The sequence below is a fragment of the Festucalex cinctus genome, chromosome 11 (genome assembly GCF_051991245.1).
Source record: "Festucalex cinctus isolate MCC-2025b chromosome 11, RoL_Fcin_1.0, whole genome shotgun sequence".
Lineage (NCBI taxonomy): Eukaryota > Metazoa > Chordata > Actinopteri > Syngnathiformes > Syngnathidae > Festucalex > Festucalex cinctus.
In genome coordinates, this window is record NC_135421.1 from 13,276,066 (window position 1) to 13,288,714 (window position 12,649).

Genomic DNA, 12,649 nt, shown 5'->3' on the forward strand with positions numbered 1-12,649 from the left:
ATCTGATTGATCCGCTTGAGATGGAGTCAAACTGTGGTTTTTCACGCGGCGGGGAGGGCGGGGCTACGACATCGTCTGTTACCGCCCGATAGCTTTGACTTATTTGACTTTCCCTGACGCGGAAAGAAAATGGCCGCTGCCGGTTGCTTTTGAGATACGTTGTCCCACGGCTCGCTATTCCTCCCACTGGGGCCACTCATGGAACAGTTGATGTCAGAAGGGGGATCAGGAGGAAATCAATAAGCAATGATAGACTTCTGCTGTCCACTCAGCTAATCCTGTTAGTGATAGCTGCTGCTTTAATCGAATGGTTGAACACAGTGCGGACACTTACAAGAGTGTGTTCACGCACACACATACGCCAAAATAAACCAACATATTCTTAAAGATAAAATCCATCCATCCATTTTCGATACTGCTTATCCTGTTAAGAGCTGCAAAGAGCTGGATCGTATCCAAACTGATTTTGGACAAAAGCTAAAACCAGAACTGATCCCCATATGACACGGACTACCATTCATATTCACATTGTCACTAAAAACTAGAACTGAACCCACGTGCCAGCGCCAAAGTCAAGCATGTGAACCACAACATTGTCAAGTCCTTTATACAGTAAGCATTCCAAGCGCAATAGTGCAAAGCACAGTCTAACTGTGTGCATGTGTGGAGCTTTCTTTTGGTATTTTTTGCCGCTGGTAGCATTGGATGTAACGGGGCGTTTACATGTACATGGAGCGCCTCAAATCCACCAAAATCACGTTACACCACCTGCACTACTTTAGACCTGGTTTTACAGAGTCTAAAATGTAGTCTACTTTTTGTGAGCAAATCGGTGATGCGCCGGGAGGCCTTGCAAAATCGCTCCGCCGAAACACTCAAGGAGGCGCAAAACGGTTCCCAACAAGGCGGACCAGACGGCAGGAAAACTGAGATGCACACGTTTTTTACGTGACGAAAATGGAGCCCTGGGTTTTCACTGTGGCCAAATCCCAAATTGTGGTGGGTTATTCTACAGGGGGCTGTATAACAAAGCCCCTCCCCCACGTAACATTCGGGTCAAAAGTCTGAAACAAAAAACAGATTCGAAACTATGGGAAAAAAATGCTCTGAAAGGAAAAAAAGATTTGAAACTGAAAAAATAGGATCAAAATCTGAAAAGAAATAACATGTAACTGAAAAAAATAAGTCAAATGTGAAAATATACAGTATATGGAAGCAAAAAAAGAAAATTAATAACTAAGAATATCCAAAGTAAATTAAAATTAAATATGACACCAAAATTTTTTTCACACATTTTTACATTTTCAAATCAAATCAAACATTATTTATATAGCACCTTTCATACATTCAAATGCAACTCAAAGTGTTGAACAATTAAAACATCCATATTACAATACAAAGAAAAATCCATCCCTGCCCTCCATATCCCCATGATCGTACCCACAGACACACACGCAAACCACAACATGGCGGGGCACAGAAGAACCCTGTGAGGAAAGGCACCCAGGAGGAGTTCATCCACACTGAGAGGGATGACGGCCAACCACCACAGGGAGGAATGCCGTCCCAGAGATTCTTGCAAATTTCAAAATTAACACATGAATTTTCAGTTTCAAGTTTTATTTTTTAAATTACAAAACTTTTGACTAACATAGGGAGGCCACTGCAGATTGCATAGGCAATTAAAAAGTCATATCTTCCATATTATGTCCCCTTTGAAGCTATCATGTCATTATGAGCTAAGCTGAATGATTCCACTGGTGCTACGTTTCGTCCTTGATGCTGCTTATGAAGGCTTTTTTTTTATATATATGGAGATGACCGTGTATGGGAAGCCAAGCTGATATGTGGATACACGTGTCATATCCATATCAAAGCGCCCCAAACTGCTCTCATGACACACGAGCCGCCCCACCTGTGTCGCGCCAGCATTTCTGGGTTAATACTCTGAACCGGCGCACGTGTGTGAGAATAGACGACGTAAAGAGGCGGGCCGGGGTGGCACATGTTTAAAGGTACATTAAGGGAGCACATCAATTGCATATGACATAATCTCCAGCTCTCCTTTCAGCCGCTCGCTCGCTCACTCACTTCCTTAATCTCTCTGTTCTTGAACCCTCATCTTCTAAAAGAGGCTGAAAGCTCCCTTCATCTTCTCTGTGAGCTCGCGGGGGAAACGGCAAAGCTGTCACGGGAAACGAAGATGAGGATGAGGACGAGGAGGGGGAGGAGGAATTACTGAAGTCGGATTCAATTAACAGCGGGCATGCTGATTCTTGCCTTGCTCTGCTCGTCTTTGAAAGTGAGCTCGACTTGTTGCACATCTTCCCTTTTTTTGTTAACCGTCGACAAGTCTCACGACGTGGGGATTCATCCGCATCGCCGCGGAAAAATGTATACTCCTGCAAATGAAAGACGAAGGTGCTTCCTCCCTCGGACCCCTCTAACCTCGTGCCGGCTCTCCAAAGCGGAACAATCCCCCTTAGAAGTGCTTTCATTACAAGCTTCCTACATCCAACTAACAAGAGCTTTACGCAAGTCCCGCATGAGCTGCTCATTATTCAGGAGCCGCCTCCCCTTACACATACAAATGATGCGCAAACAATGAGTCCAATCCCATAATGCACTTGCTCCATCAGTTGACTTTGTCGAGACACTCGGCTCAACATGTTCTGGAAATCAGTTTTACAACTAACTTGTGTTTAGAGAGATTACTTGTTGACAGGTCTATTCTTACTCAACTATAGTTGAATTTCATACCAAAAGTAAAAGATTATGATTTATGCTAATTAACACAAACATAGGGCCTGACCGATATGGACCGATTGTTCCCATTCTTTTAAGGGATTTGTATCCCCATTGCCCCGCATTTTTTTTTTTTTTTTTTTTTTTTGGTGGATATAAATGTATTTTTGTGGAACATAAACATATTGAATGTGTAACAGGGTTTTTTGGAGAATATTTTGGATAAAGAAATGGCTAAAAAAAATTCAATTTGTCAGATTATTTTGGCCAATGTTTGAAGGACCATAATTGGCCAATTTAATCAAAAATACTTTATTTCCTTGCTCAATTAGGAGGGAAATAAACAACAACAACAAAAATTACATTGATTTTTTCTTTTCTTTTTTTTTTAAATGAGACTGGCGACAATCTGAATGTTCTAAAATCCTGTTTCCAGAATAATGCCATTCATGTGACAAAGCTCAACTTTCGATAGCTGACTTCATCTTACTTGGGCGAATCAATTACACACTCCAAAATCCATTTTACACGTGCCCTAGAACTTAAAATTTTGTATGATTCCTACTAAAATAATCAAAAAATAGATTTATATACATAATGAACCCATGCAGCTGAAATTAACCAAAGAGGTCTTGTGGAAAAAAATGTGACATTTTGGTCATCATATTGTTATTAAATATTAGGGATGTAAGGATTAGGGCAACATCGTGATATCATGATATTAAAACTGCCACAATATCGTTGTCGTCATGTTCACAATATTTAAAAGGAACACATCTGTTAAAAAAAAAAAAATCGGATTGATTTCCATTTGTGCAGTTCTATCACCCTCTAGTGGCTAGTTCATTAGTGCAATTTCAATTTCATTAGGGATGTTTTGGCCTTCTATGTTTGAAATCTATGCTAATTGTCAGATGAAGGGGAACGTAATTTGCTTGTGAAGCAATCAAAGTGTGCTTGCATTAGCAAGTAAGTGCCTCAATATTGTTATTAGCGATTGTAGGTGGTTTATATGCATTGCTGTTATGTACAAAAGCACAATATTGTGCTTTTTTTAGTATGATCTAGTATGATCTTTTTCAAATATTGCCAACCCCCCCACAATATCCTAATAATTATCGTATCATGATGTTCATATCGTGATAATATCGTATTGTTTTGTTTGTATATCATTACATCCCTATTAAATATGGTATGGAAGTTTGTGCCTATAAGCAATAAATGGAAAAACTGTGACCCTGAATCTGGTTTTGACGATCCACATTTAATATGGTGTATCTTTTTATTTTTATTTTTTGATTGAACCATAAAAACATGGTGTGATTGTCAAGGAAGAAACAGATGGCCACAAAGACGAGGAAATGACAATGTTCAAATGACTTTAGTTGCAGCAACATAATTTGAAGACAATTGGTCACTCATGAAAACTAGTGGCAGAACACATTGTGCGAGTTTAGTCGGTTTCAGTTGTGTTGCTCCGGGTGTGCGGGTGAATATCCTACAGTGACAATCTTTTAAAAACAGAACTTCAAAAATACATCCACCTTGTATTAATGCTTGAAATTTTGTGTGATTTACTAAACTGCGACAAGAACATAAGCACATGACATAACCACTTTGACTGAGACGATGAATATGGCACTAAACTTGTTTCACTATGTGTGTTAAGTTTTAGTTTGGGCAGCATGGCTCAGAGGTAGAGTGGTTGACTCCCAATCATGAGGCTGTGGGTTCAATCCTCAGCCCTTATGACCATGTTGAGGTGTCCTTGAGCAAGACATTGACCCCAATTTTCCCAGATTCACACAGAATAGTGTTCTATCAGGCATGCATGTCTTTTACTTCTTGCTCATACCTATTGAACTACTGAACAGCATTTACTGTTTCGGCATTTAATCAGCTAAAACCAGGGCTGGACTGGCCATCTGGCATACAGGGCAGATGCCCGGTGGGCCGGCGTCTTTTGGGCCGATGCAGTGCTTTTTAATTATTATTTACCTACATTTTACCCCAAGGGACTGGCCCATAATTTAGAGGGACGATTCCGTTAATCCATTTCAAATATAGATAGTAACCTGAAACGTCATCAATCAACATCAGTGGCAGAACTACATGGTAGGGAGGAGTCGGGCCGGGCCGGGTCAGCGGGCCTAGTCAAAATGCCAGGCCCGAATTTTTGTGCCAGTCCATCCCTGGCTAAAAAACCTTATTTTAAAAAGATCTCATATCAGCCAATACAATCTAGTTAATTGGTAGGACTATAACCTTTAGCGAGAAGTTTCTAAAAATTGTGCAAACAAGGAAAAGCCTTTATAAACAAAAAACATGCTCTGTAAATATAATGGTGGTATTTTGCAGTTCTTATAAGTTTTCATTTTCTGCCTAAAAGTCACAACTAGTTGTGTGTGATACTGCTATTTTTGGTATCAATCCGATACCACATAAATACAGGGCCAGTATTGCCAATATCGATATCAATCCCTTTGACAATTATGATATGTAATTTTTTTTTTTAAATTAAGGTAGCTGTATCATTGAATTGCTTATTCACAATCAAATGTCAACCTTTAAGTGTTTTGTGTTGTTTCCTTTTTAAACAAAGGTTTAAAATTAGGCTTAAAATTCAGTTTAAATTTTAGTTTATTGATTAATAGAAAACACTTTAGCAATGTTTTGTCCCATAACACATTTTTTAATGTTTTTAAACAAAGTGCACAAAGTCATCATACTTTATCATATACTGTTCAGAAACGACAAATACAGAAAATAAAAATTCTGCCTTCATCACTTCTTTTTCAACCTAAATAATGATGTTAAAGAGATGTGAAAGATGTTAAAGGTTATCATGCAACAACAAATATAAAACATAAAACAACATACAAAATATTATTTTTCAAGTACAATATTGTATGTGTTTATACAATCTAACTAAAACTAAACTACTAGATCGATATTTTAGTGCTAGTATCAATCCGATATTGATACCGACTTGGTATCGATAATATCGATATTTGGATTGATTCGCCCACCACAAATCACAACAGCAATGCGTCGTTCTGGTGCAATCCACATCATCATCCCACCTTTTCTCCAACTCATCCCTAATTGAGCAAAAATAAATAAATATAAATTGGCCACCATATGGAAATGTACCAATCGTATTACTTCAGACCAAGGAATGCGTGACCCGGCAGCATTGTGCGGCGTCCCCTCCAATGACCCCCACTCCCCCGCCCCACACCCATCTGGTCCAACAAGGTGATGTTTATCTGCTGCAGGAGGAAATTAAAACCTTGCTTCATGAGACGCTGATATGCAAACGTTATACAGTGCAAATAGATTGTGAGGGGGGAAAAAAATGAGGGGTGGGAAAAAAAGAAAAAAAAAAAATCAGGCCGCCCAGTGGGGCGACTCACCGCTGATTTGAAATCCAAAATCAAGAAATTACACTCCGAGTCGGAATGTGGCGTTATAAAAGGGGAAATAAATAAATTAATAAAGGAGGGGCAGAAAATGAAAAATTAGAAAAAAAAAAAATTCCACAGTGCCGCTTTTAATAAGTCTCGTAGCGGAGCGGCAGGTGAGGGCTTATCTCCCACGTGGCACATGGAAATAAGTTGCTGTGATATCGCCATTACACGGGATATGTCTTTTATTGAACTGGCAAAATTGGAAAGTAATGGCAGCGTGCACATTTGTGGAGTATATAATTTTGATATGCATTAGTGTTATTGTCAGCCGGCGAGTCGGGTTAAGGGAGGGGTGGGGGTCCTCTCCTAGAGCGGCGTGATTGCACGTCTGCCGTGCATTGTGGAAGGAGAACGGGGTGAGGGAGGGGGGACGCAGTATGAAAACTTGTCCTTGCCATTCCAATCAGTCTGCATGTTTCTATCCACTTAGGCTATAATTAAGTTTCCTGACCCCTGTCTGACTGCTTTAACTGGGCAATAGGAAATATACAGCAAATGCAGATCTGCTACTCTGATGCTGCTCTTTCTCTCCCCAATCACCCCCACTCCGCTCCGCTCCGCTCACTCCCCTGCCCCCCTCCCTCCCTCTTGTCTCCTTCCCACTTTCTAAAAACCTCTCTCCTACGTCTTTGTCCGCCGCTGCAAGCCTGTAATGGAATAAGAATTATTAATCGAATAATTGCATGCAACACATTAGTTTGCATTGAATTTCTCACCACCATCACCTTGCGAATCCCCCCGTCCCCACACGCTTGATTATCAGATTTCCCGTCTGCCGAACCCCTCTACAATGAGTTTGTGTGTGTTTGCATCACACCTGATGCTTTTTGAGTCATAGTTGGAGGAAAAGTGAATATTTGGAATACGATGAACATTGACAGGAAAAAAAAAAAAATCATTTTAAAGAGGCCAAGAATGAGTGCAAAGGGTGCTTTGTTTTTTTTTCTTTGGCCTTTTCTGAATGTGGACTAGATGTCACATAGGGCCGCAGCTAAATATTATTTGAATAATTGATGAACCACATAAAAAACAATGCTTACATTTCCATCAGTTTTCAAAAACAGTGCACAAACATGACTTAAGTGTGATTCATTTCTGGTTTGATCTGTAATGTGAGGAAAACCGGCAAAAATGTTGTTCATTGGATTTCAAAGTAAAAGTAATTGATTGATTTTGGTTCAAAACAAGGATAATCAATCCCCTTTCACGGAGGAATATAGAAATTGGAGAATCTTTACTGCTGAGGAGCTCAAATTCAGAGCATTTGGACAATTTTAAATGAAAAAAATCTTAATTATAATAGATTAACTTGATAATTGATTGCTTGTCGATTAAGCAATTTATTGTTGCACCTCCAATTAGTCACATTAAGTTTTTAGTGTATTTACTTCTTTTTACATTCATGTGACAACTAAGAATGTTAACAATCAGAAGTACCATAAATTAATGCCCCTCCCTCATTAGTTCACCTTTACGTTTCACTGCAGTGATCAATTGGCCATTATGGCAATTTTACATATTCTGAAGTCGTAACAGAGGCAAGGGACAACACATGTAAGGGAATTCCAAACAAGTATTTTTTTTAACATCACACCAGACGTCGTGTAATTGTTCCATTTTTGTATGTTGTGACAGTATACAGTGGCAGCAATAATATTGCTGGGTTCTGTTTAAAAAGCTACAGAAATTACAGTGTTGCTATAGTTTATCTAATTTTGTGTGATCCATGTAAAATGTACAGGTTTTATAGTATGTATTGTCTGATTATTAACTCTTTTCCTGCCACACGTTATCAAAAAAAAATTAAAAAAAATACAACCCCCACAGTGCCAGCCGATTTTGAGCATTTTCACTCTTCTTTCAAGGCAAACAGAATATTGTGTGCTTTTAATGAATTAATATTATGTGCTTTTACTAAATATTGTGTGCTCTGTGAATTAGGTTTAATGTGACAAAGGCTTTGATCATTCACGTCATCCTTGAAAACGTTCTATTTCATCATATCAGTCATGTTTCATTGTAATTTGCTAGACATGAGCCCATTGAAAAGAGATACAATTCTGCCATCTGCTGGCCATAGTTAGTGGCTGTTTTTGATTCCACAACCCATTGACCAGGCAGTGCTGCACTTAATGTTGCACTGCCCATTCATTGATTTAAAAAATACAAACGTTGTTGACGTCATTTAACGTTTATCGTGGCATACATCGTGATTTTATTCACTGTTATTAAACGTTTTTGGCGGTCATAAAGTTAAATAGCATTAAGTGGTGGGATGGGTAAGACCAATATGTAGCGATGGGACAGTACCGATTAGTGTTGTTCTGACACCGTTTTTTGGCCCCCGATACCAATTCCGACACCCAACTTTGCAGTATCGGCCGATACCGATACCATACCGATACTTAAGGTTTTTTTTTTCCCTCATCATGAAAAAGCTGTCCTGCCATTGGTTCAGAGCATTCAAGGGCCAATAGGATATCTTAGATCGGCATGCAGTGAACATGTCACATACCAGTGAATGTCGTGCACCAGCAAAACACAAGATGCTTCATCCAAAATCCTATATTAGCGTTGGAATTAATGGTATCGGCATGTTACTTGTGAGTACTCATCGATACCACTGTTTTAATGCAATATCGGCGCCTCTGCCGATACCAGTATCGGTATCGAAACAACACTAGTACCGATACCAGGTATCGGTACTCATACTCATCCCGGTGGCCAGCATAGGATGTCATGACGTATTCTGTTTTATGAAAGGCAACAGGTAGATGCACAGCTATAAGCCTACCACCATTTAATGGAAGAGCTTTTAATTGTCCTGCCCGTCACTGTACATCGCTGTCATAGATAGAAGAACAAAGGTATAAGGGCACTTTTTTTCCCCTCACAGCACACAAAGGCACCATCGTAAGCACAGACTCAATATTAATTAAGAAAAAAAAAAAAAAAAAACATCCCGCAGCAAGTACATAAACATAAATTACATATTAAAAAAAAAAAAACATCAGAGGTTCTGGCACTCGTCATAAAAAGCCCCCTCTTCAATCATAATTAGCCTAATTAATTTAAAGCAGCACTGGATGCCTATCTAAGCATAGTGAGACGACTAAATGAACACGCAGCCTGCAGCGGCCCCTCCATACGTTCCCATAGTGAAACACACCCTGGTAGGATTAGAGCGGCAAGAATAGGGGGATTATTATTTCATGACCTTTCAATCCGCTGCCTGTCAGGTTGAACTAAAGCCATATATGCTGCTGGAGGACTAATCTCATTCTCCCCTTTTGTGTCCGCCGGGGATGTGTCATTTCTTTATCCCCCTCCATCCAGATTTAGTCCATAAAATAAACTTCCTCGGCTCATCTGATAAGAAGCCATCTCCTTAGCGGGATAAGGCGGCAGCGGTGGTGATGGGGAGCCTCGTCTGACCGCGCGCCCCCTCCCCACATCATCCAGCTATACCGGCAGTCGCATTTTGGGGGTGTCAGATAACTCAGGCAGGGATGGGAAGAGTCAGGAAATGCCACTTTGTCTGCCGTCGTCGAGCCGAGCGGGCGACAACAAAAAAACGACGACAGCGGCGCTGATTAGAAAAACACCCCCTTCAAGCGGGCTCCTAAAATGATGTATTATCAAGCCGCAGCTACGACAAGGTCGCTGGTGTTTGCGCAAGGCACGCGCACTCGCTTTGTGTTGCCATCTTCATTGCTGTTAAGTCATCATGCGTTCCATCAAATACAGTATAGGTTTGATGCCTTAAGAACAGGGCCAGGGAATTCTCTTCTAAAGTAATCCTTAAATGCACGTGCGAGATGGTACGAGCGAGCAAATGGGTTTGTTTTAAAATATTTACACAAAAAAATGTTATTAATTTAACAATTCATTCATTCATTCATTCATTCATCCAAATGTAGTTTGCACTAAATCACACTTTTTACGTCAAGAGCCGTTTTTAATATTTTGGCCCATTTTGAGACTAAGGTAAAATAACCGCTCACAGCAAACAACCAATATAACAGAAATACAATTTAAAATCTCATATTGGGCCCAACCAATTAATCGGCTGGCCAATTAATCTGCTTTTCAGGGCCAATACCGATTTTTGGTCATCAAGGATCAAGATAACCGATATTTGGAGCTGATATTCATTTTCACTATAACCAAAAATTTTGGCACAACCTAATTTTTTATTTATTTTTTTTACTCCAACTTACTGTGTTGATTTTTTTAAGCATATATTTATTGAAAAACTTTTAAGATTTGAAAATCTAGAATTTATTATTATTTTTTATATTAGTCAATAGATATATTTGTTTTAAAATTCTAATAATAATTTTAAAAAAAAGTCCAGGGACCTCCCAGAGTTATTGGTATATCTTAAAAGCTAAATAAAAACTTAAGTAAATATTTGAATCTGTATACATTTCTACAGTAAACCAATTTTTTTCCCCAAAAATTTCAAAATAGCTGAAATGTTAAGTTTTGACTTATCTTATTTTCCAGAAATAGAAGGTGCACAGAGGTGTCAGCAGCATCTCTTGTAAAGTTAACTGAGAATTTGAATAAGTTGTTCTCTGAAGTTAATACAGTTTTAAATTGATCTATTATCTGCCATCAGATTTACAAAAAAAAAAAAAAAAAAGGTCAATTTGCCTGTAATCGATATTTTTACTGCCAAAAATTGATATTGGCTTTGGCCTCAGTATCAATGAAAAGAGCACTCTATTATCTTTGGAAAAGCAGATTTTTTCATTGGATTTTATTCAGATCAGCAGGTGTGCCTAATATTCTGACCAATGAGAGCTGATGGAAAATACGCGATCCAAAATGTTAACATGAATGGGACAATTACGACAAAAACATGTATCAACAAAGTAATTAAATTATGAAGGTAACAGTTGGAAACATTTGCACTAAAAAAAAGCGGTAATGTTTCAGCCTGACTGACTCAGTGGCTTTCCCTCCCCAGTAATTGAAGCATTTGTATGTTTTGTTGACTTCAAAAGGAGCGCGCAGTTGTCTCCAAGAGACACTTTGCAGCACCTTTGTCCTCGATAAAGCGTGCACAATGGAACATTTTAACGGCCCGCACTTGCAACATTTGTTGCTCGATAAAGAAAATGAGGAAAATATATGTGATTGAGTTCAAATAAAAAATAAAAAATAAAAATAAAAACTCTCAGGGCTATCATAAACTCCAGCAACATGTCTCTTTTTAAAATGGCCGAGTTAAGACTGATAACAAATCAGAGGAGTTTTCTTTGGAGAGAAGTGACTAATTACCCCGTGGACCGTCCTGATAGCGGAGAATAATTAGAGGCGGACAAAAGAGCCTCCAAGCGGCATCTGAATAACAAGAGCAACGTTTTTCTTTTGGGAAATTTCATTTATGTTGTTTGGAGATGCTCTCTGGGACAAAGTGGATCATGAGCACTCCTCGGGAACATGCTCATGCTTAAAAAAGTAACTGTTAGGTTGAAAAAAATAATATTCATAATCGAATGTAAATAAAAACAATTTTCAAGTACATAAGTTTGAGACTTACAGTAAATGAAAAAGAAATATTGAAAATAAGAGTTGTATAATAAACTAGACATCTGCAATTTTTAGAGGAATTGAGTGTGAAAGCTGAAAGGCTGAAAAACATTGAAGCATGTGGAATATTATGGAATAATTTGGAATGATACTAAATGACATGGAATGAGCTGAATTTGTTGAAGTTGGAATTATTTTAATTCACCAATATATGTTGGGACTGGAGGTGCACATATAAATATATGGGGTTTAAAAAAAAATTGAATTTTTTGAATGAGAGAAATAAAAGAGATGGATTGACTGATCGACACGTTTAAGTTGGTATAGTTCGAATTGGTCAAGTAATGTTGAGGGAGAATTGAATAATCTGGAATATGTCCTAATACAGGAATTTTATGGGGTCTAAAAAAAAAATATTTTGTATGTGCAAAATTTGGGTATGTTAAAAATAATTCATAAGGTGAACAGAATAAGGATCAGTTCAATTTTAAATGGGAACAATCTGAATATGCCATTAGAAATGAATAGGAAGTAAGTATTGGGTGAAATTTGTCCTCAATTAGAATGAATGGGGAATTTTGGGTGAAAATGTTGCATTATTGGAAAACTGTGACTTTCTGGAATACACGTCAAAAACATTAAAAGCTCTCATGGTGTGAATGTGTGGAATATGTCAAAATTGAAATTATGTGAAATGGATTTGATTATGTGGAAGGAGACGTGCATCAAAAAGTGGGAGGAATACAAAATGGTAACATTTGTATAAAATGCGTAACCATTTAATGGAAGTGGAGTTGAACATTTCATATGGAAAAAAAAGATGAAAAGATACAAAAAGATGGCTAAATATACAGTGACTGGAAGAGAATGAAATAAATATAGAATAATAGTGT

General features: G+C 38.3%; 1 protein-coding gene across 5 annotated transcripts in view; it reads right to left on the minus strand.

The window, feature by feature from the left end:
• Positions 1-12,649, minus strand: part of LOC144030764 (uncharacterized) — a 127,934-nt gene that overhangs the window by 67,077 nt on the left and 48,208 nt on the right. The window contains exon 3 of one of the 5 annotated variants that reach the window (XR_013287355.1): positions 6,800-6,862. The exons of the other annotated variants lie outside the window; for them this stretch is intronic. The gene's annotated coding sequence lies outside the window, so the exon portion shown is untranslated. Of the gene's footprint in view, positions 1-6,799; positions 6,863-12,649 lie in introns of those variants that run through there. 5 annotated transcript variants of the gene reach the window in all.